At 45.7% G+C, this 22,513-nt stretch overlaps 5 non-coding genes across 5 annotated transcripts; all 5 read left to right on the forward strand.

Annotated features, from left to right (window-relative positions):
* The first annotated feature begins 2,595 nt into the window (after positions 1–2,595).
* Positions 2,596–2,895, forward strand: LOC146854700 (signal recognition particle RNA). The gene has a single exon (XR_014981756.1).
* Positions 2,896–6,301: 3,406 nt separating this feature from the next.
* On the forward strand, positions 6,302–6,601 carry LOC146854701 (signal recognition particle RNA). The gene has a single exon (XR_014959114.1).
* A 3,408-nt stretch (positions 6,602–10,009) lies between these two features.
* On the forward strand, positions 10,010–10,309 carry LOC146854702 (signal recognition particle RNA). Its single transcript, XR_014959127.1, has one exon.
* A 3,406-nt stretch (positions 10,310–13,715) lies between these two features.
* Positions 13,716–14,015, forward strand: LOC146854703 (signal recognition particle RNA). The gene has a single exon (XR_014981767.1).
* Positions 14,016–17,421: 3,406 nt separating this feature from the next.
* Positions 17,422–17,721, forward strand: LOC146854704 (signal recognition particle RNA). The gene has a single exon (XR_014958889.1).
* Positions 17,722–22,513: the final 4,792 nt, after the last annotated feature.

Below are 22,513 nucleotides of genomic sequence, written 5' to 3' on the forward strand. Positions count from 1 at the left end.
CCTGCAGCCTCAGAGCCAGGTGCCCCCCCAACCGCGATCAACAGAGGGTAAGATTTCCCGACACCAAAAGGTACCCCTGCACCCGGCGCTCCGCGGCCCCCTGTGCCCAATCCCGGGGTACCTACCTATCCTCCAACTACCCAACTTACCTCTCGAAGTGGTGGTGGCACCTGAAGAATCTTCGTCCCCGAGCTTGCAGTCTTTTTCTAAACCAGAGATTTCCCATTCAAATCAATTGAGCGCCCGAATGCTCAAAAGCACCCTGCACCCAGCCGTCCGAGTGGCCCTGGCAGTGCAACCTCTACATCTATCTACTTCCCCACTTGCCCTGGATAAGTGACCAGGAGCCCAGCTCCCACAGCCACGTGGCCTGCTAGTCAGCAGCCACCAACCAAGGCCCCCCTACCTCTCATAGGATAACATTGGGCCTAACTCTCTCTGCACCCGGCGCCCTTGTGCCGCTGAGGGTGAACCAACTGTACCTACCTGACCCTGGGAGACGCCTGAGTCTATGCCCAGAACCTTAACTCTGCCAGTCGAGTACTTACCTTTAAACCGATAACTCAATCTTCTCCATAGGGTAACATTGACTGTTTTTTCCTTAAATTTCTTCCAAGTGTGGACTTTTCAAAACATAAAATATTCACCAAAAATCAGCCGAGTAACGAAAACGAAAATACTCACCTGCTATTAGGTGAGCTCCCAGTGCTGGATCTTGGTGCCCAGCACTGACTCTGAAAAATACTTACCACTGTACTTACCAGTAACCCAATTTTCTCCCATAGGAAATCATTGACTGTTTTTCTGTGAAATTTCTTCTAAGTGTCAATTTCTGCAAACTTTAAATATTCTTTAAAAATCGTATAATTTCTGAAAACGTAATTACTTACCTGTTTTGGATAAAGGTCCCAGTACTGAGTCTAGGCACCCAGTACTGGATTACAAAAGTAACGAGAACATACTATACCTGCAACTTGAATTTTCTGCCATAGGGAATCTTAGACTGTTTTCTATGAAATATTTTCTGTCAACTTTTAAAATAGCAAAATATTGTCTAAAAATCATCACAGTAATTAAGTCGACTTTTATCACTTGATTCCAAGTACTGACCCAGGACTGAATCTAGGATCCAGTCCTGGAAATCCAAAAGTAATCCTAAAAGTAATCTGTTGCAAATAACTTGAAACTTCCATTGAGCTCAATGCATTATTGTGTTTAAAATGTTGTTGCCTATTGCAACCACTTGTAACTTTCTACAAAAGTCAATTGCATATTGCAAAAGTATTTATATAAAGCATCTCATTCTGAGAAAGTATATTTTAATACCTAGTGTTGGTTCTAAAATAAAACAAGCATATATTTTTTGTAGATAAACCATTGGCCTAGAGTTCAGTTATTGAGTGTGTGAGACCATTTGCTGACTGAGTGTGTGCAACAAATGCTTTACACTGTCCTCTGATACTGCCTTACTGCTCGACCAAGCTACCACTTTAGAGAGTAAGGTTATATCTAACTTTAGCCTCTGCCAAACCTCTGGGGACTGTGGACTCTGTACACCCTGTACCTATTTGGGAACAGTATATACAGAGCCACTTTCTCACACTGCAGTTCTCCAATATAGGTCTGTCAAGATCATTACTCAATCTACCTTGATTTGGCACAGTATAAAATAGGTCAAGAAGTCTCCTATGAAAAGATATGCAAATCTGTTCGAATCACTTTCCCTAGTCAGGGGACCCACTAGCTGGAAGGGGCAGGGAGGACCAAAATAGCTCATCGGTATAGAACACTGCATGAGCAGCTGATTTTGAGGTGGTAGAAGATAGAGTAATCCAACTGGACCTCAATAAACGGTTTCCTAATGTGCAATAGCCCCTGACCACCTCTGACGCAAAAGTGTAATCTCATACCTTTGCAGAATCAGGCATGCTTTCACCTGTTCAAGCTGAACTGACATTGGTCTTCTTGGCCAGCAGGAGTTCCTCTCTTGCAGCTGTTGAGGCTAGAGAACAGAATGACGTGTATTCATTCTTTATGGTAACTCTTCTAGCCCTCCCACTCCATACTACTTTAAAACTTCCGATGTTGCAGACGAGTTCCATCATTGTGACCCATGCTATTTTTCTCAATATTGGCTGGCTCGGCATAACAAGGGATGCCTACAGGACAGCCTAAATTGTGCCGGCAAGCTTCTACAGGGAGTCACTGGCAGATAAAGAGAAACTCAGCCCTAACCTGGCTCTTCTCTCTCACTCTCACTCTCCTTTCCCTTCTGTCCCTCTACCTGTCTCTCACTCTCTAAATACTAGTATTTATGTTGTATTCACTTCCCCGTCACAATCTTTCCGACCCTACTTCCTCTCTCCCTTCAATCAGTTCAACCCTCTTTTTTACTTTAGGAAACTCCACATCTTTTTTAAAGGCCCTTCCCATATTCACACTGCTTCTTGATAAGACATTTTTTTCCTTTCTTTGAAGGATAGTGAAATTGATTTTCTTGAAACATGGTTTGTAAACCATCAATTCATTCCACCTTACTTTATCATTATCCTTACTTATAGAATGCATTTCATTATTAGGACAGCTGCAGTTTTTGCCGGACAAGGTGGCGTGTGCCTGTTGCCCTAGTTACTTGGGAGGAAGAGGCTTGTGGATTGCTTGAGCTCAGGGGTTCTGGGCTGTACTCAGCTGTGTTGATCAGGTGTCCATGCTGCATTGGGCATCAATATGGTGTTCTAGAGGGAGCTCTAGAATTTCAGGTTGTGTAACGAGAGGTGCACCGACCCAGGCTGGAAACAGAGCAGGCCAAAGCTTCCATGCCCATTGGTAGCAGGACAGCACCTGTGAGCAGCACATGTAAAACAGCCTGAGCAAAATAGTGAGACCTAGCCTCTCTTTTTTGACTCAAATGTGAAAGTTTTGATTTTTACAAGGTGTAATAAATTATTTTCCCAAAACCAAATCTTTGTTTTCCTTTTGATATTTTTCCAGGAAATATGATGAACATTTGAACTGGGCCACGCATTTCAGCATAGCAGACAATTCTCCAGAATTGAAACATATTGCAACAACAAGCTAGCAGGCGGAGAGGACTGAAAACTCAGTGCAACCTAGAATAAATGGCTGTGTGATTTTCAGCAAGGATGACTCAAATGCATTCTTCCTTTTAGAGCACCTGTAGGATTAAACTGATCTGTCAAGTACAAAAGCATCCTTCATAGAGCAACTTAGAAATGCGCTTGCTGGCCCTTCTGCTGCATTTCTACGTCCAGCTCTAATTCATTTTTTGATTAGCCCTCATTCTTTTCATATGTGAATGAGAAGGAGAAATTACAGGGCCCTTCACTCTTTGAGCGAAACATGAAAAGACTAAGGGCTGTGCAACTCCCAAACGTTGGAGCCTCTGGCCTGTCGACCCTCGAACCTGCTCCTGCTCCAACCCGGCATCTCTTGTGGCCAGCAACCTCACAAACCCTGGAGGACCTGGCTACCTTTTGACTCTAAACCCCTGGGACTCCCATGAGTAGAGGCTCTACTCAAATCTACTTCTAATCCCTGGCAGCAGCCCGGAACAGCGAACCCTTCACACTCTGCACCCACCAAGCCTGGCCTGTGCCAGAGTGAACAAAGACCACAAGGACGACCCCATGGCGACTGTGACCCCGAGTCCGGCACCCAAGGACCTCCCTCGACACTCCTGAAGAAGCCTGCAGCCTCAGAACCAGGTGCCCCCCCAACCGCGATCAACAGAGGGTAAGATTTCCCGACACCAAAAGGTACCCCTGCACCCGGCGCTCCGCGGCCCCCTGTGCCCAATCCCGGGGTACCTACCTATCCTCCAACTACCCAACTTACCTCTCGAAGTGGTGGTGGCACCTGAAGAATCTTCGTCCCCGAGCTTGCAGTCTTTTTCTAAACCAGAGATTTCCCATTCAAATCAATTGAGCGCCCGAATGCTCAAAAGCACCCTGCACCCAGCCGTCCGAGTGGCCCTGGCAGTGCAACCTCTACATCTATCTACTTCCCCACTTGCCCTGGATAAGTGACCAGGAGCCCAGCTCCCACAGCCACGTGGCCTGCTAGTCAGCAGCCACCAACCAAGGCCCCCCTACCTCTCATAGGATAACATTGGGCCTAACTCTCTCTGCACCCGGCGCCCTTGTGCCGCTGAGGGTGAACCAACTGTACCTACCTGACCCTGGGAGACGCCTGAGTCTATGCCCAGAACCTTAACTCTGCCAGTCGAGTACTTACCTTTAAACCGATAACTCAATCTTCTCCATAGGGTAACATTGACTGTTTTTTCCTTAAATTTCTTCCAAGTGTGGACTTTTCAAAACTTAAAATATTCACCAAAAATCAGCCGAGTAACGAAAACGAAAATACTCACCTGCTATTAGGTGAGCTCCCAGTGCTGGATCTTGGTGCCCAGCACTGACTCTGAAAAATACTTACCACTGTACTTACCAGTAACCCAATTTTCTCCCATAGGAAATCATTGACTGTTTTTCTGTGAAATTTCTTCTAAGTGTCAATTTCTGCAAACTTTAAATATTCTTTAAAAATCGTATAATTTCTGAAAACGTAATTACTTACCTGTTTTGGATAAAGGTCCCAGTACTGAGTCTAGGCACCCAGTACTGGATTACAAAAGTAACGAGAACATACTATACCTGCAACTTGAATTTTCTGCCATAGGGAATCTTAGACTGTTTTCTATGAAATATTTTCTGTCAACTTTTAAAATAGCAAAATATTGTCTAAAAATCATCACAGTAATTAAGTCGACTTTTATCACTTGATTCCAAGTACTGACCCAGGACTGAATCTAGGATCCAGTCCTGGAAATCCAAAAGTAATCCTAAAAGTAACCTGTTGCAAATAACTTGAAACTTCCATTGAGCTCAATGCATTATTGTGTTTAAAATGTTGTTGCCTATTGCAACCACTTGTAACTTTCTACAAAAGTCAATTGCATATTGCAAAAGTATTTATATAAAGCATCTCATTCTGAGAAAGTATATTTTAATACCTATTGTTGGTTCTAAAATAAAACAAGCATATATTTTTTGTAGATAAACCATAGGCCTAGAGTTCAGTTATTGAGTGTGTGAGACCATTTGCTGACTGAGTGTGTGCAACAAATGCTTTACACTGTCCTCTGATACTGCCTTACTGCTCGACCAAGCTACCACTTTAGAGAGTAAGGTTATATCTAACTTTAGCCTCTGCCAAACCTCTGGGGACTGTGGACTCTGTACACCCTGTACCTATTTGGGAACAGTATATACAGAGCCACTTTCTCACACTGCAGTTCTCCAATATAGGTCTGTCAAGATCATTACTCAATCTACCTTGATTTGGCACAGTATAAAATAAGTGAAGAAGTCTCCCATGAAAAGATATGCAAATCTGTTCGAATCACTTTCCCTAGTCAGGGGACCCACTAGCTGGAAGGGGCAGGGAGGACCAAAATAGCTCATCGGTATAGAACACTGCATGAGCAGCTGATTTTGAGGTGGTAGAAGATAGAGTAATCCAACTGGACCTCAATAAACGGTTTCCTAATGTGCAATAGCCCCTGACCACCTCTGACGCAAAAGTGTAATCTCATACCTTTGCAGAATCAGGCATGCTTTCACCTGTTCAAGCTGAACTGACATTGGTCTTCTTGGCCAGCAGGAGTTCCTCTCTTGCAGCTGTTGAGGCTAGAGAACAGAATGACGTGTATTCATTCTTTATGGTAACTCTTCTAGCCCTCCCACTCCATACTACTTTAAAACTTCCGATGTTGCAGACGAGTTCCATCATTGTGACCCATGCTATTTTTCTCAATATTGGCTGGCTCGGCATAACAAGGGATGCCTACAGGACAGCCTAAATTGTGCCGGCAAGCTTCTACAGGGAGTCACTGGCAGATAAAGAGAAACTCAGCCCTAACCTGGCTCTTCTCTCTCACTCTCACTCTCCTTTCCCTTCTGTCCCTCTACCTGTCTCTCACTCTCTAAATACTAGTATTTATGTTGTATTCACTTCCCCGTCACAATCTTTCCGACCCTACTTCCTCTCTCCCTTCAATCAGTTCAACCCTCTTTTTTACTTTAGGAAACTCCACATCTTTTTTAAAGGCCCTTCCCATATTCACACTGCTTCTTGATAAGACATTTTTTTCCTTTCTTTGAAGGATAGTGAAATTGATTTTCTTGAAACATGGTTGGTAAACCATCAATTCATTCCACCTTACTTTATCATTATCCTTACTTATGGAATGCATTTCATCATTAGGACAGCTGCAGTGTTTGCCGGGCAAGGTGGCGTGTGCCTGTTGTCCTAGTTACTGGGGAGGCAGAGGCTTGTGGATTGCTTGAGCTCAGGGGTTCTGGGCTGCACTCAGCTGTGTTGATCAGGTGTCCATGCTGCATTGGGCATCAATATGGTGTTCTAGAGGGAGCTCTAGAATTTCAGGTTGTGTAACGAGAGGTGCACCGACCCAGGCTGGAAACAGAGCAGGCCAAAGCTTCCATGCCCATTGGTAGCAGGACAGCACCTGTGAGCAGTACGTGTAAAACAGCCTGAGCAAAATAGTGAGACCTAGCCTCTCTTTTTTGACTCAAATGTGAAAGTTTTGATTTTTACAAGGTGTAATAAATTATTTTCCGAAAACCAAATCTTTGTTTTCCTTTTGATATTTTTCCAGGAAATATGATGAACATTTGAACTGGGCCACGCATTTCAGCATAGCAGACAATTCTCCAGAATTGAGACATATTGCAACAACAAGCTAGCAGGCGGAGAGGACTGAAAACTCAGTGCAACCTAGAATAAATGGCTGTGTGATTTTCAGCAAGGATGACTCAAATGCATTCTTCCTTTTAGAGCACCTGTAGGATTAAACTGATCTGTCATGTACAAAAGCATCCTTCATAGTGCAACTTAGAAATGCGCTTGCTGGCCCATCTGCTGCATTTCTACGTCCAGCTCTAATTCATTTTTTGATTAGCCCTCATTCTTTTCATATGTGAATGAGAAGGAGAAATTACAGGGCCCTTCACTCTTTGAGCGAAACATGAAAAGACTGAGGGCTGTGCAACTCCCAAACGTTGGAGCCTCTGGCCTGTCGACCCTCGAACCTGCTCCTGCTCCAACCCGGCATCTCTTGTGGCCAGCAACCTCACAAACCCTGGAGGACCTGGCTACCTTTTGACTCTAAACCCCTGGGACTCCCATGAGTAGAGGCTCTACTCAAATCTACTTCTAATCCCTGGCAGCAGCCCGGAACCGCGAACCCTTCACACTCTGCACCCACCAAGCCTGGCCTGTGCCAGAGTGAACAAAGACCACAAGGACGACCCCACGGCGACTGTGACCCCGAGTCCGGCACCCAAGGACCTCCCTCGACACTCCTGAAGAAGCCTGCAGCCTCAGAACCAGGTGCCCCCCCAACCGCGATCAACAGAGGGTAAGATTTCCCGACACCAAAAGGTACCCCTGCACCCGGCGCTCCGCGGCCCCCTGTGCCCAATCCCGGGGTACCTACCTATCCTCCAACTACCCAACTTACCTCTCGAAGTGGTGGTGGCACCTGAAGAATCTTCGTCCCCGAGCTTGCAGTCTTTTTCTAAACCAGAGATTTCCCATTCAAATCAATTGAGCGCCCGAATGCTCAAAAGCACCCTGCACCCAGCCGTCCGAGTGGCCCTGGCAGTGCAACCTCTACATCTATCTACTTCCCCACTTGCCCTGGATAAGTGACCAGGAGCCCAGCTCCCACAGCCACGTGGCCTGCTAGTCAGCAGCCACCAACCACGGCCCCCCTACCTCTCATAGGATAACATTGGGCCTAACTCTCTCTGCACCCGGCCGCCCTTGTGCCGCTGAGGGTGAACCAACTGTACCTACCTGACCCTGGGAGACGCCTGAGTCTATGCCCAGAAACTTAACTCTGCCAGTCGAGTACTTACCTTTAAACCGATAACTCAATCTTCTCCATAGGGTAACATTGACTGGGTTTTCCTGAAATTTCTTCCAAGTGTGCACTTTTCAAAACTTAAAATATTCACCAAAAATCAGCCGAGTAACGAAAACGAAAATACTCACCTGCTATTAGGTGAGCTCCCAGTGCTGGATCTTGGTGCCCAGCACTGACTCTGAAAAATACTTACAACTGTACTTACCAGTAACCCAATTTTCTCCCGTTGGAAATCATTGACTGTTTTTCTGTGAAATTTCTTCTAAGTGTCAATTTCTGCAAACTTTAAATATTCTTTAAAAATTCGTATAATTTCTGAAAACGTAATTACTTACCTGTTTTGGATAAAGGTCCCAGTACTGAGTCTAGGCACCCAGTACTGGATTACAAAAGTAACGAGAACATACTATACCTGCAACTTGAATTTTCTGCCATAGGGAATCTTAGACTGTTTTCTATGAAATATTTTCTGTCAACTTTTAAAATAGCAAAATATTGTCTAAAAATCATCACAGTAATTAAGTCGACTTTTATCACTTGATTCCAAGTACTGACCCAGGACTGAATCTAGGATCCAGTCCTGGAAATCCAAAAGTAATCCTAAAAGTAATCTGTTGCAAATAACTTGAAACTTCCATTGAGCTCAATGCATTATTGTGTTTAAAATGTTGTTGCCTATTGCAACCACTTGTAACTTTCTACAAAAGTCAATTGCATATTGCAAAAGTATTTATATAAAGCATCTCATTCTGAGAAAGTATATTTTAATACCTATTGTTGGTTCTAAAATAAAACAAGCATATATTTTTTGTAGATAAACCATTGGCCTAGAGTTCAGGTATTGAGTGTGTGAGACCATTTGCTGACTGAGTGTGTGCAACAAATGCTTTACACTGTCCTCTGATACTGCCTTACTGCTCGACCAAGCTACCACTTTAGAGAGTAAGGTTATATCTAACTTTAGCCTCTGCCAAACCTCTGGGGACTGTGGACTCTGTACACCCTGTAGCTATTTGGGAACAGTATATACAGAGCCACTTTCTCACACTGCAGTTCTCCAATATAGGTCTGTCAAGATCATTACTCAATCTACCTTGATTTGGCACAGTATAAAATAGGTCAAGAAGTCTCCTATGAAAAGATATGCAAATCTGTTCGAATCACTTTCCCTAGTCAGGGGACCCACTAGCTGGAAGGGGCAGGGAGGACCAAAATAGCTCATCGGTATAGAACACTGCATGAGCAGCTGATTTTGAGGTGGTAGAAGATAGAGTAATCCAACTGGACCTATATAAACGGTTTCCTAATGTGCAATAGCCCCTGACCACCTCTGACGCAAAAGTGTAATCTCATACCTTTGCAGAATCAGGCATGCTTTCACCTGTTCAAGCTGAACTGACATTGGTCTTCTTGGCCAGCAGGAGTTCCTCTCTTGCAGCTGTTGAGGCTAGAGAACAGAATGACGTGTATTCATTCTTTATGGTAACTCTTCTAGCCCTCCCACTCCATACTACTTTAAAACTTCCGATGTTGCAGACGAGTTCCATCATTGTGACCCATGCTATTTTTCTCAATATTGGCTGGCTCGGCATAACAAGGGAAGCCTACAGGACAGCCTAAATTGTGCCGGCAAGCTTCTACAGGGAGTCACTGCCAGATAAAGAGAAACTCAGCCCTAACCTGGCTCTTCTCTCTCACTCTCATTCTCCTTTCCCTTCTGTCCCTCTACCTGTCTCTCACTCTCTAAATACTAGTATTTATGTTGTATTCACTTCCCCGTCACAATCTTTCCGACCCTACTTCCTCTCTCCCTTCAATCAGTTCAACCCTCTTTTTTACTTTAGGAAACTCCACATCTTTTTTAAAGGCCCTTCCCATATTCACACTGCTTCTTGATAAGACATTTTTTTCCTTTCTTTGAAGGATAGTGAAATTGATTTTCTTGAAACATGGTTGGTAAACCATCAATTCATTCCACCTTACTTTATCATTATCCTTACTTATGGAATGCATTTCATCATTAGGACAGCTGCAGTGTTTGCCGGGCAAGGTGGCGTGTGCCTGTTGTCCTAGTTACTTAGGAGGCAGAGGCTTGTGGATTGCTTGAGCTCAGGGTTTCTGGGCTGCACTCAGCTGTGTTGATCAGGTGTCCATGCTGCATTGGGCATCAATATGGTGTTCTAGAGGGAGCTCTAGAATTTCAGGTTGTGTAACGAGAGGTGCACCGACCCAGGCTGGAAACAGAGCAGGCCAAAGCTTCCATGCCCATTGGTAGCAGGACAGCACCTGTGAGCAGTACGTGTAAAACAGCCTGAGCAAAATAGTGAGACCTAGCCTCTCTTTTTTGACTCAAATGTGAAAGTTTTGATTTTTACAAGGTGTAATAAATTATTTTCCCAAAACCAAATCTTTGTTTTCCTTTTGATATTTTTCCAGGAAATATGATGAACATTTGAACTGGGCCACGCATTTCAGCATAGCAGACAATTCTCCAGAATTGAGACATATTGCAACAACAAGCTAGCAGGCGGAGAGGACTGAAAACTCAGTGCAACCTAGAATAAATGGCTGTGTGATTTTCAGCAAGGATGACTCAAATGCATTCTTCCTTTTAGAGCACCTGTAGGATTAAACTGATCTGTCAAGTACAAAAGCATCCTTCATAGTGCAACTTAGAAATGCGCTTGCTGGCCCATCTGCTGCATTTCTACGTCCAGCTCTAATTCATTTTTTGATTAGCCCTCATTCTTTTCATATGTGAATGAGAAGGAGAAATTACAGGGCCCTTCACTCTTTGAGCGAAACATGAAAAGACTGAGGGCTGTGCAACTCCCAAACGTTGGAGCCTCTGGCCTGTCGACCCTCGAACCTGCTCCTGCTCCAACCCGGCATCTCTTGTGGCCAGCAACCTCACAAACCCTGGAGGACCTGGCTACCTTTTGACTCTAAACCCCTGGGACTCCCATGAGTAGAGGCTCTACTCAAATCTACTTCTAATCCCTGGCAGCAGCCCGGAACCGCGAACCCTTCACACTCTGCACCCACCAAGCCTGGCCTGTGCCAGAGTGAACAAAGACCACAAGGACGACCCCATGGCGACTGTGACCCCGAGTCCGGCACCCAAGGACCTCCCTCGACACTCCTGAAGAAGCCTGCAGCCTCAGAACCAGGTGCCCCCCCAACCGCGATCAACAGAGGGTAAGATTTCCCGACACCAAAAGGTACCCCTGCACCCGGCGCTCCGCGGCCCCCTGTGCCCAATCCCGGGGTACCTACCTATCCTCCAACTACCCAACTTACCTCTCGAAGTGGTGGTGGCACCTGAAGAATCTTCGTCCCCGAGCTTGCAGTCTTTTTCTAAACCAGAGATTTCCCATTCAAATCAATTGAGCGCCCGAATGCTCAAAAGCACCCTGCACCCAGCCGTCCGAGTGGCCCTGGCAGTGCAACCTCTACATCTATCTACTTCCCCACTTGCCCTGGATAAGTGACCAGGAGCCCAGCTCCCACAGCCACGTGGCCTGCTAGTCAGCAGCCACCAACCAAGGCCCCCCTACCTCTCATAGGATAACATTGGGCCTAACTCTCTCTGCACCCGGCGCCCTTGTGCCGCTGAGGGTGAACCAACTGTACCTACCTGACCCTGGGAGACGCCTGAGTCTATGCCCAGAACCTTAACTCTGCCAGTCGAGTACTTACCTTTAAACCGATAACTCAATCTTCTCCATAGGGTAACATTGACTGTTTTTTCCTGAAATTTCTTCCAAGTGTGGACTTTTCAAAACATAAAATATTCACCAAAAATCAGCCGAGTAACGAAAACGAAAATACTCACCTGCTATTAGGTGAGCTCCCAGTGCTGGATCTTGGTGCCCAGCACTGACTCTGAAAAATACTTACCACTGTACTTACCAGTAACCCAATTTTCTCCCATAGGAAATCATTGACTGTTTTTCTGTGAAATTTCTTCTAAGTGTCAATTTCTGCAAACTTTAAATATTCTTTAAAAATCGTATAATTTCTGAAAACGTAATTACTTACCTGTTTTGGATAAAGGTCCCAGTACTGAGTCTAGGCACCCAGTACTGGATTACAAAAGTAACGAGAACATACTATACCTGCAACTTGAATTTTCTGCCATAGGGAATCTTAGACTGTTTTCTATGAAATATTTTCTGTCAACTTTTAAAATAGCAAAATATTGTCTAAAAATCATCACAGTAATTAAGTCGACTTTTATCACTTGATTCCAAGTACTGACCCAGGACTGAATCTAGGATCCAGTCCTGGAAATCCAAAAGTAATCCTAAAAGTAATCTGTTGCAAATAACTTGAAACTTCCATTGAGCTCAATGCATTATTGTGTTTAAAATGTTGTTGCCTATTGCAACCACTTGTAACTTTCTACAAAAGTCAATTGCATATTGCAAAAGTATTTATATAAAGCATCTCATTCTGAGAAAGTATATTTTAATACCTATTGTTGGTTCTAAAATAAAACAAGCATATATTTTTTGTAGATAAACCTTTGGCCTAGAGTTCAGTTATTGAGTGTGTGAGACCATTTGCTGACTGAGTGTGTGCAACAAATGCTTTACACTGTCCTCTGATACTGCCTTACTGCTCGACCAAGCTACCACTTTAGAGAGTAAGGTTATATCTAACTTTAGCCTCTGCCAAACCTCTGGGGACTGTGGACTCTGTACACCCTGTACCTATTTGGGAACAGTATATACAGAGCCACTTTCTCACACTGCAGTTCTCCAATATAGGTCTGTCAAGATCATTACTCAATCTACCTTGATTTGGCACAGTATAAAATAAGTCAAGAAGTCTCCTATGAAAAGATATGCAAATCTGTTCGAATCACTTTCCCTAGTCAGGGGACCCACTAGCTGGAAGGGGCAGGGAGGACCAAAATAGCTCATCGGTATAGAACACTGCATGAGCAGCTGATTTTGAGGTGGTAGAAGATAGAGTAATCCAACTGGACCTCAATAAACGGTTTCCTAATGTGCAATAGCCCCTGACCACCTCTGACGCAAAAGTGTAATCTCATACCTTTGCAGAATCAGGCATGCTTTCACCTGTTCAAGCTGAACTGACATTGGTCTTCTTGGCCAGCAGGAGTTCCTCTCTTGCAGCTGTTGAGGCTAGAGAACAGAATGACGTGTATTCATTCTTTATGGTAACTCTTCTAGCCCTCCCACTCCATACTACTTTAAAACTTCCGATGTTGCAGACGAGTTCCATCATTGTGACCCATGCTATTTTTCTCAATATTGGCTGGCTCGGCATAACAAGGGATGCCTACAGGACAGCCTAAATTGTGCCGGCAAGCTTCTACAGGGAGTCACTGGCAGATAAAGAGAAACTCAGCCCTAACCTGGCTCTTCTCTCTCACTCTCACTCTCCTTTCCCTTCTGTCCCTCTACCTGTCTCTCACTCTCTAAATACTAGTATTTATGTTGTATTCACTTCCCCGTCACAATCTTTCCGACCCTACTTCCTCTCTCCCTTCAATCAGTTCAACCCTCTTTTTTACTTTAGGAAACTCCTCATCTTTTTTAAAGGCCCTTCCCATATTCACACTGCTTCTTGATAAGACATTTTTTTCCTTTCTTTGAAGGATAGTGAAATTGATTTTCTTGAAACATGGTTTGTAAACCATCAATTCATTCCACCTTACTTTATCATTATCCTTACTTATAGAATGCATTTCATTATTAGGACAGCTGCAGTGTTTGCCGGACAAGGTGGCGTGTGCCTGTTGCCCTAGTTACTTGGGAGGAAGAGGCTTGTGGATTGCTTGAGCTCAGGGGTTCTGGGCTGTACTCAGCTGTGTTGATCAGGTGTCCATGCTGCATTGGGCATCAATATGGTGTTCTAGAGGGAGCTCTAGAATTTCAGGTTGTGTAACGAGAGGTGCACCGACCCAGGCTGGAAACAGAGCAGGCCAAAGCTTCCATGCCCATTGGTAGCAGGACAGCACCTGTGAGCAGTACATGTAAAACAGCCTGAGCAAAATAGTGAGACCTAGCCTCTCTTTTTTGACTCAAATGTGAAAGTTTTGATTTTTACAAGGTGTAATAAATTATTTTCCCAAAACCAAATCTTTGTTTTCCTTTTGATATTTTTCCAGGAAATATGATGAACATTTGAACTGGGCCACGCATTTCAGCATAGCAGACAATTCTCCAGAATTGAAACATATTGCAACAACAAGCTAGCAGGCGGAGAGGACTGAAAACTCAGTGCAACCTAGAATAAATGGCTGTGTGATTTTCAGCAAGGATGACTCAAATGCATTCTTCCTTTTAGAGCACCTGTAGGATTAAACTGATCTGTCAAGTACAAAAGCATCCTTCATAGAGCAACTTAGAAATGCGCTTGCTGGCCCTTCTGCTGCATTTCTACGTCCAGCTCTAATTCATTTTTTGATTAGCCCTCATTCTTTTCATATGTGAATGAGAAGGAGAAATTACAGGGCCCTTCACTCTTTGAGCGAAACATGAAAAGACTAAGGGCTGTGCAACTCTCAAACGTTGGAGCCTCTGGCCTGTCGACCCTCGAACCTGCTCCTGCTCCAACCCGGCATCTCTTGTGGCCAGCAACCTCACAAACCCTGGAGGACCTGGCTACCTTTTGACTCTAAACCCCTGGGACTCCCATGAGTAGAGGCTCTACTCAAATCTACTTCTAATCCCTGGCAGCAGCCCGGAACCGCGAACCCTTCACACTCTGCACCCACCAAGCCTGGCCTGTGCCAGAGTGAACAAAGACCACAAGGACGACCCCATGGCGACTGTGACCCCGAGTCCGGCACCCAAGGACCTCCCTCGACACTCCTGAAGAAGCCTGCAGCCTCAGAACCAGGTGCCCCCCCAACCGCGATCAACAGAGGGTAAGATTTCCCGACACCAAAAGGTACCCCTGCACCCGGCGCTCCGCGGCCCCCTGTGCCCAATCCCGGGGTACCTACCTATCCTCCAACTACCCAACTTACCTCTCGAAGTGGTGGTGGCACCTGAAGAATCTTCGTCCCCGAGCTTGCAGTCTTTTTCTAAACCAGAGATTTCCCATTCAAATCAATTGAGCGCCCGAATGCTCAAAAGCACCCTGCACCCAGCCGTCCGAGTGGCCCTGGCAGTGCAACCTCTACATCTATCTACTTCCCCACTTGCCCTGGATAAGTGACCAGGAGCCCAGCTCCCACAGCCACGTGGCCTGCTAGTCAGCAGCCACCAACCAAGGCCCCCCTACCTCTCATAGGATAACATTGGGCCTAACTCTCTCTGCACCCGGCGCCCTTGTGCCGCTGAGGGTGAACCAACTGTACCTACCTGACCCTGGGAGACGCCTGAGTCTATGCCCAGAACCTTAACTCTGCCAGTCGAGTACTTACCTTTAAACCGATAACTCAATCTTCTCCATAGGGTAACATTGACTGTTTTTTCCTTAAATTTCTTCCAAGTGTGGACTTTTCAAAACTTAAAATATTCACCAAAAATCAGCCGAGTAACGAAAACGAAAATACTCACCTGCTATTAGGTGAGCTCCCAGTGCTGGATCTTGGTGCCCAGCACTGACTCTGAAAAATACTTACCACTGTACTTACCAGTAACCCAATTTTCTCCCATAGGAAATCATTGACTGTTTTTCTGTGAAATTTCTTCTAAGTGTCAATTTCTGCAAACTTTAAATATTCTTTAAAAATCGTATAATTTCTGAAAACGTAATTACTTACCTGTTTTGGATAAAGGTCCCAGTACTGAGTCTAGGCACCCAGTACTGGATTACAAAAGTAACGAGAACATACTATACCTGCAACTTGAATTTTCTGCCATAGGGAATCTTAGACTGTTTTCTATGAAATATTTTCTGTCAACTTTTAAAATAGCAAAATATTGTCTAAAAATCATCACAGTAATTAAGTCGACTTTTATCACTTGATTCCAAGTACTGACCCAGGACTGAATCTAGGATCCAGTCCTGGAAATCCAAAAGTAATCCTAAAAGTAATCTGTTGCAAATAACTTGAAACTTCCATTGAGCTCAATGCATTATTGTGTTTAAAATGTTGTTGCCTATTGCAACCACTTGTAACTTTCTACAAAAGTCAATTGCATATTGCAAAAGTATTTATATAAAGCATCTCATTCTGAGAAAGTATATTTTAATACCTAGTGTTGGTTCTAAAATAAAACAAGCATATATTTTTTGTAGATAAACCATTGGCCTAGAGTTCAGTTATTGAGTGTGTGAGACCATTTGCTGACTGAGTGTGTGCAACAAATGCTTTACACTGTCCTCTGATACTGCCTTACTGCTCGACCAAGCTACCACTTTAGAGAGTAAGGTTATATCTAACTTTAGCCTCTGCCAAACCTCTGGGGACTGTGGACTCTGTACACCCTGTACCTATTTGGGAACAGTATATACAGAGCCACTTTCTCACACTGCAGTTCTCCAATATAGGTCTGTCAAGATCATTACTCAATCTACCTTGATTTGGCACAGTATAAAATAGGTCAAGAAGTCTCCTATGAAAAGATATGCAAATCTGTTCGAATCACTTTCCCTAGTCAGGGGACCCACTAGCTGGAAGGGGCAGGGAGGACCAAAATAGCTCATCGGTATAGAACACTGCATGAGCAGCTGATTTTGAGGTGGTAGAAGATAGAGTAATCCAACTGGACCTCAATAAACGGTTTCCTAATGTGCAATAGCCCCTGACCACCTCTGACGCAAAAGTGTAATCTCATACCTTTGCAGAATCAGGCATGCTTTCACCTGTTCAAGCTGAACTGACATTGGTCTTCTTGGCCAGCAGGAGTTCCTCTCTTGCAGCTGTTGAGGCTAGAGAACAGAATGACGTGTATTCATTCTTTATGGTAACTCTTCTAGCCCTCCCACTCCATACTACTTTAAAACTTCCGATGTTGCAGACGAGTTCCATCATTGTGACCCATGCTATTTTTCTCAATATTGGCTGGCTCGGCATAACAAGGGATGCCTACAGGACAGCCTAAATTGTGCCGGCAAGCTTCTACAGGGAGTCACTGGCAGATAAAGAGAAACTCAGCCCTAACCTGGCTCTTCTCTCTCACTCTCACTCTCCTTTCCCTTCTGTCCCTCTACCTGTCTCTCACTCTCTAAATACTAGTATTTATGTTGTATTCACTTCCCCGTCACAATCTTTCCGACCCTACTTCCTCTCTCCCTTCAATCAGTTCAACCCTCTTTTTTACTTTAGGAAACTCCACATCTTTTTTAAAGGCCCTTCCCATATTCACACTGCTTCTTGATAAGACATTTTTTTCCTTTCTTTGAAGGATAGTGAAATTGATTTTCTTGAAACATGGTTTGTAAACCATCAATTCATTCCACCTTACTTTATCATTATCCTTACTTATAGAATGCATTTCATTATTAGGACAGCTGCAGTGTTTGCCGGACAAGGTGGCGTGTGCCTGTTGCCCTAGTTACTTGGGAGGAAGAGGCTTGTGGATTGCTTGAGCTCAGGGGTTCTGGGCTGTACTCAGCTGTGTTGATCAGGTGTCCATGCTGCATTGGGCATCAATATGGTGTTCTAGAGGGAGCCCTAGAATTTCAGGTTGTGTAACGAGAGGTGCACCGACCCAGGCTGGAAACAGAGCAGGCCAAAGCTTCCATGCCCATTGGTAGCAGGACAGCACCTGTGAGCAGTACATGTAAAACAGCCTGAGCAAAATAGTGAGACCTAGCCTCTCTTTTTTGACTCAAATGTGAAAGTTTTGATTTTTACAAGGTGTAATAAATTATTTTCCCAAAACCAAATCTTTGTTTTCCTTTTGATATTTTTCCAGGAAATATGATGAACATTTGAACTGGACCACGCATTTCAGCATAGCAGACAATTCTCCAGAATTGAAACATATTGCAACAACAAGCTAGCAGGCGGAGAGGACTGAAAACTCAGTGCAACCTAGAATAAATGGCTGTGTGATTTTCAGCAAGGATGACTCAAATGCATTCTTCCTTTTAGAGCACCTGTAGGATTAAACTGATCTGTCAAGTACAAAAGCATCCTTCATAGAGCAACTTAGAAATGCGCTTGCTGGCCCTTCTGCTGCATTTCTACGTCCAGCTCTAATTCATTTTTTGATTAGCCCTCATTCTTTTCATATGTGAATGAGAAGGAGAAATTACAGGGCCCTTCACTCTTTGAGCGAAACATGAAAAGACTAAGGGCTGTGCAACTCCCAAACGTTGGAGCCTCTGGCCTGTCGACCCTCGAACCTGCTCCTGCTCCAACCCGGCATCTCTTGTGGCCAGCAACCTCACAAACCCTGGAGGACCTGGCTACCTTTTGACTCTAAACCCCTGGGACTCCCATGAGTAGAGGCTCTACTCAAATCTACTTCTAATCCCTGGCAGCAGCCCGGAACCGCGAACCCTTCACACTCTGCACCCACCAAGCCTGGCCTGTGCCAGAGTGAACAAAGACCACAAGGACGACCCCATGGCGACTGTGACCCCGAGTCCGGCACCCAAGGACCTCCCTCGACACTCCTGAAGAAGCCTGCAGCCTCAGAACCAGGTGCCCCCCCAACCGCGATCAACAGAGGGTAAGATTTCCCGACACCAAAAGGTACCCCTGCACCCGGCGCTCCGCGGCCCCCTGTGCCCAATCCCGGGGTACCTACCTATCCTCCAACTACCCAACTTACCTCTCGAAGTGGTGGTGGCACCTGAAGAATCTTCGTCCCCGAGCTTGCAGTCTTTTTCTAAACCAGAGATTTCCCATTCAAATCAATTGAGCGCCCGAATGCTCAAAAGCACCCTGCACCCAGCCGTCCGAGTGGCCCTGGCAGTGCAACCTCTACATCTATCTACTTCCCCACTTGCCCTGGATAAGTGACCAGGAGCCCAGCTCCCACAGCCACGTGGCCTGCTAGTCACGTGGCTGTGGGAAACAAAACAAAGCGAGGGCCTCTCACATACTCGCAAGAACAACTTATGTCTCTCTGCCCCAAAGCCTCCTGCCTCTGTCCGAGGGGATTGAGGTTGGATGTGCTCTTCAAAGCCTGTGCTCTATGTACTACGGAAAGTAAAGAGGCCCAGAATGCTCCCCCTACTAGGGAACCACTTCGACTAGCCCTCCTGAACTGTAGATCTTTACCTAGGCACTCCTTACACATCCACCATCTGATTTTGGATCACAAGCTTGATGTGCTATTTTTGTCGGAAACGTGGACATCTGACAGTTCGGATTTTGACATGGCGAACGCTCTTCCCCCCGGATTTTGTATCTTTTGCTTGCACAGACCGCGAGGCAGAGGGGGCGGGCTGGCCATTATATATAGAGATATTTTGACATGTAGGGCCGCTGAAGGGTCTATCCTGGATGCGGAAAGTTGTAGCTTTAAGATTCAATTGTCCCCCAACGACTCACTGTCGGGGTTGCTGATTTACCGGCCTCCGGGCAACATCAAGCAGTTCGCGAACTCTCTGCTTGAAGAGGCCCCATTGCTAATAGCGTCGGCACCCAACTTTCTCCTGCTTGGAGATTTAAACCTACATTTCGATTCAGCGGAGGATAAAGCTGCAAACGACCTTAGATCTGAACTTGGGCTGGGGAACATCACCCTCCATAATCAGGAGCCCACCCACGTCAAGGGCCATTTATTGGATACGGTGTTTTCTAATCTTCCCCGTCTTTCCATGTCACCGTCCTTGCCTCTCCCTTGGACGGACCACTTCCTGATCCCCTTTCAACTGGGTTTTGTTACAACTCCCCCATCTCTCCCGGCAGCCACAGCACAAGTACCAGTAAGGGCATGGTCGAAACTCCCGGTCGGAGATCTTACACGCAAGCTGACACATACCATCCCGGTGCTTAATAGGGATCCTATAGAGGCAGATGAGGCTTTCTGCGAATGGCTCAGCACAGCTTTAGACGCGGTACTTCCCCTGAAAATAGCCAACAGGAAGACGGGGGGCCCCAAATCCTTATGGTTCACCCCAGAGCTGGGTCTTCTGAGAAAAATTTGTAAAAAGAAAGAACGTGACTGGCGGAAAAACTGGGCAGGAAACTCCAAAGAAGAGTACAGGGCAGCCATGAGAACTTATAAAGTGGCGCGCAATGCCACCAAAGCGGCCTACCTTGAAAATAGGATAAAATCATCAACCAATTCTTCAAGGGAAACCTATAAAATTCTCAAAGAGCTGCTCAAAGTTCCAGTATCTCCAGAACCCTCAGAGGGGAATACGGACCGCTGTAACCTTCTGGCCCAGTACTTTGACCAGAAAATTCAAAACATCATAGCCGGCCTCCCCGTGTCCCGTCAGAGCCTGCCCTTGGGGGAGAGCCGTCTGGCCACTGATAGAGCCGTGCTGGACAAGTTTGCCCCGATCACCAGGGAAGCTTTCTGTAAAGAGTTGGCCGCGCAAAAAAGTGGCTCTCCGACGGATCCCATGCCTATGTACATCCTAAAGCAGTTTATGGATGTCATAGCGGGACCGGCAGTAGATCTACTCAATGCTTCCTTTGCCGCCGCCAAGGTCCCCCCCAGTTGGAAGCAGGCTATAGTAAAAGCCCTGCTAAAAAAAGCGGGGCTTGATCCCACCGATTTGTCCAACTTTCGGCCAATCTCCTTACTGCCAGGGATGGGAAAGATTGCTGAGAAATGGGTTAACCGGCAACTCTCGTCCTTTTTGGAATCTAACGAGTTGTTACGGCACACCCAGACTGGCTTTCGGCCCGGTCAAGGCACTGACTCGGCGCTGATCACCATGGTAGAAGAGGGCAGGTGCATCTTAGATTCAGGAGGATCAGCAGCCCTGGTCCTCCTGGATCTGAGCGCGGCATTTGATACGGTGGATCATAAGATCTTGATCCACCGGTTGGAGGAGCTGGGAGTAAGAGGCCTGGCGCTCACCTGGCTAATGTCATTCTTGAGTGATCGAACATATCAAGTGTGCGAGGGCAACTATAGATCAGTGCCCACCCCCCTTCAGTGTGGTGTCCCGCAGGGCTCTTCACTGAGCCCTACGCTTTTTAACGTCTACATGGCCCCACTGGAGGGGGAGGTCGCACCCTTTGGAGTGAAACTCGCAACGTACGCGGATGACACCCAATTGATTGTTTCGCTCTCGCTCGCAGAAAGCCATGGTGAGAAGTTTGCCGCCTGCCTTACCAACATCATGGCATGGATGGCCGACTCAAGACTCAAGCTTAATGCCTCCAAAACCGAGGTGATGTTGCTGGGAAATCTCTGCACCTCCCTCCCCAAATGTATGTGGCCGACTTGTTTAGGAGATCCTCCGACCCCGAAGGGATCCATAAAAAGTCTCGGCGTCTGGCTTGAACCGGAGCTGTCGATGCACACTCAGGCGAAAATAACTGCAGGGTGTTGCTATGGGCTGCTCCGCTCAATACGGAAAGTTATGCCCTTACTCCCATTAGACTCTAGGAAATTGCTGGTACAGGGCCTTATTCTGTCAAGACTGGATTATAACAACGCCCTTTTCCTGGCTGCACCGGAATACACCTTGAACGTGCTCCAGAGGGCACAGAATGCAGCTGCAAGACTGCTGACGAACACACCTAGAAGAACGTCAGCAAAACCGGCCTTGAAAGCGCTCCATTGGCTGCCCATAAGAGCGAGAGTGAAATTCAAAGCGCTCTGTACAGTGTTCAGAGTCCTCCAAGGCACAGGCCCTCCGATCCTCAGAGATCTGATCCGCCCTTACAAATCAGTACGAACGCTCCGCTCTGGCGAGGAAAACCTGGTAGCTATCCCGAGAGCAAAAAGAACAAGGACCGGAGGACGCCGCTTTTCAATAAACGCGGGTCAGCTATGGAACTCCCTCCCAACATCAATGAGGAAAGAACCTAGCTTGACCAGATTCCGAAAATCCCTTAAAACGTTCCTTTTCCCCCAGAATGACTAACATCTCTGGATGCGGCTCAGAGGAGGTCTGTCTGTGTGTACACGTAGCGCTGGGACGCTCAAGGGCAGCCATGCGCTTTAGAAATTCTTTTTCATTTCATTCATTCATTTCATAGTCAGCAGCCACCAACCAAGGCCCCCCTACCTCTCATAGGATAACATTGGGCCTAACTCTCTCTGCACCCGGCGCCCTTGTGCCGCTGAGGGTGAACCAACTGTACCTACCTGACCCTGGGAGACGCCTGAGTCTATGCCCAGAACCTTAACTCTGCCAGTCGAGTACTTACCTTTAAACCGATAACTCAATCTTCTCCATAGGGTAACATTGACTGTTTTTTCCTGAAATTTCTTCCAAGTGTGGACTTTTCAAAACTTAAAATATTCACCAAAAATCAGCCGAGTAACGAAAACGAAAATACTCACCTGCTATTAGGTGAGCTCCCAGTGCTGGATCTTGGTGCCCAGCACTGACTCTGAAAAATACTTACCACTGTACTTACCAGTAACCCAATTTTCTCCCATTGGAAATCATTGACTGTTTTTCTGTGAAATTTCTTCTAAGTGTCAATTTCTGCAAACTTTAAATATTCTTTAAAAATCGTATAAT

This window comes from Triturus cristatus, chromosome 4_1 (assembly GCF_964204655.1).
Source record: "Triturus cristatus chromosome 4_1, aTriCri1.1, whole genome shotgun sequence".
NCBI classification, from domain to species: domain Eukaryota; kingdom Metazoa; phylum Chordata; class Amphibia; order Caudata; family Salamandridae; genus Triturus; species Triturus cristatus.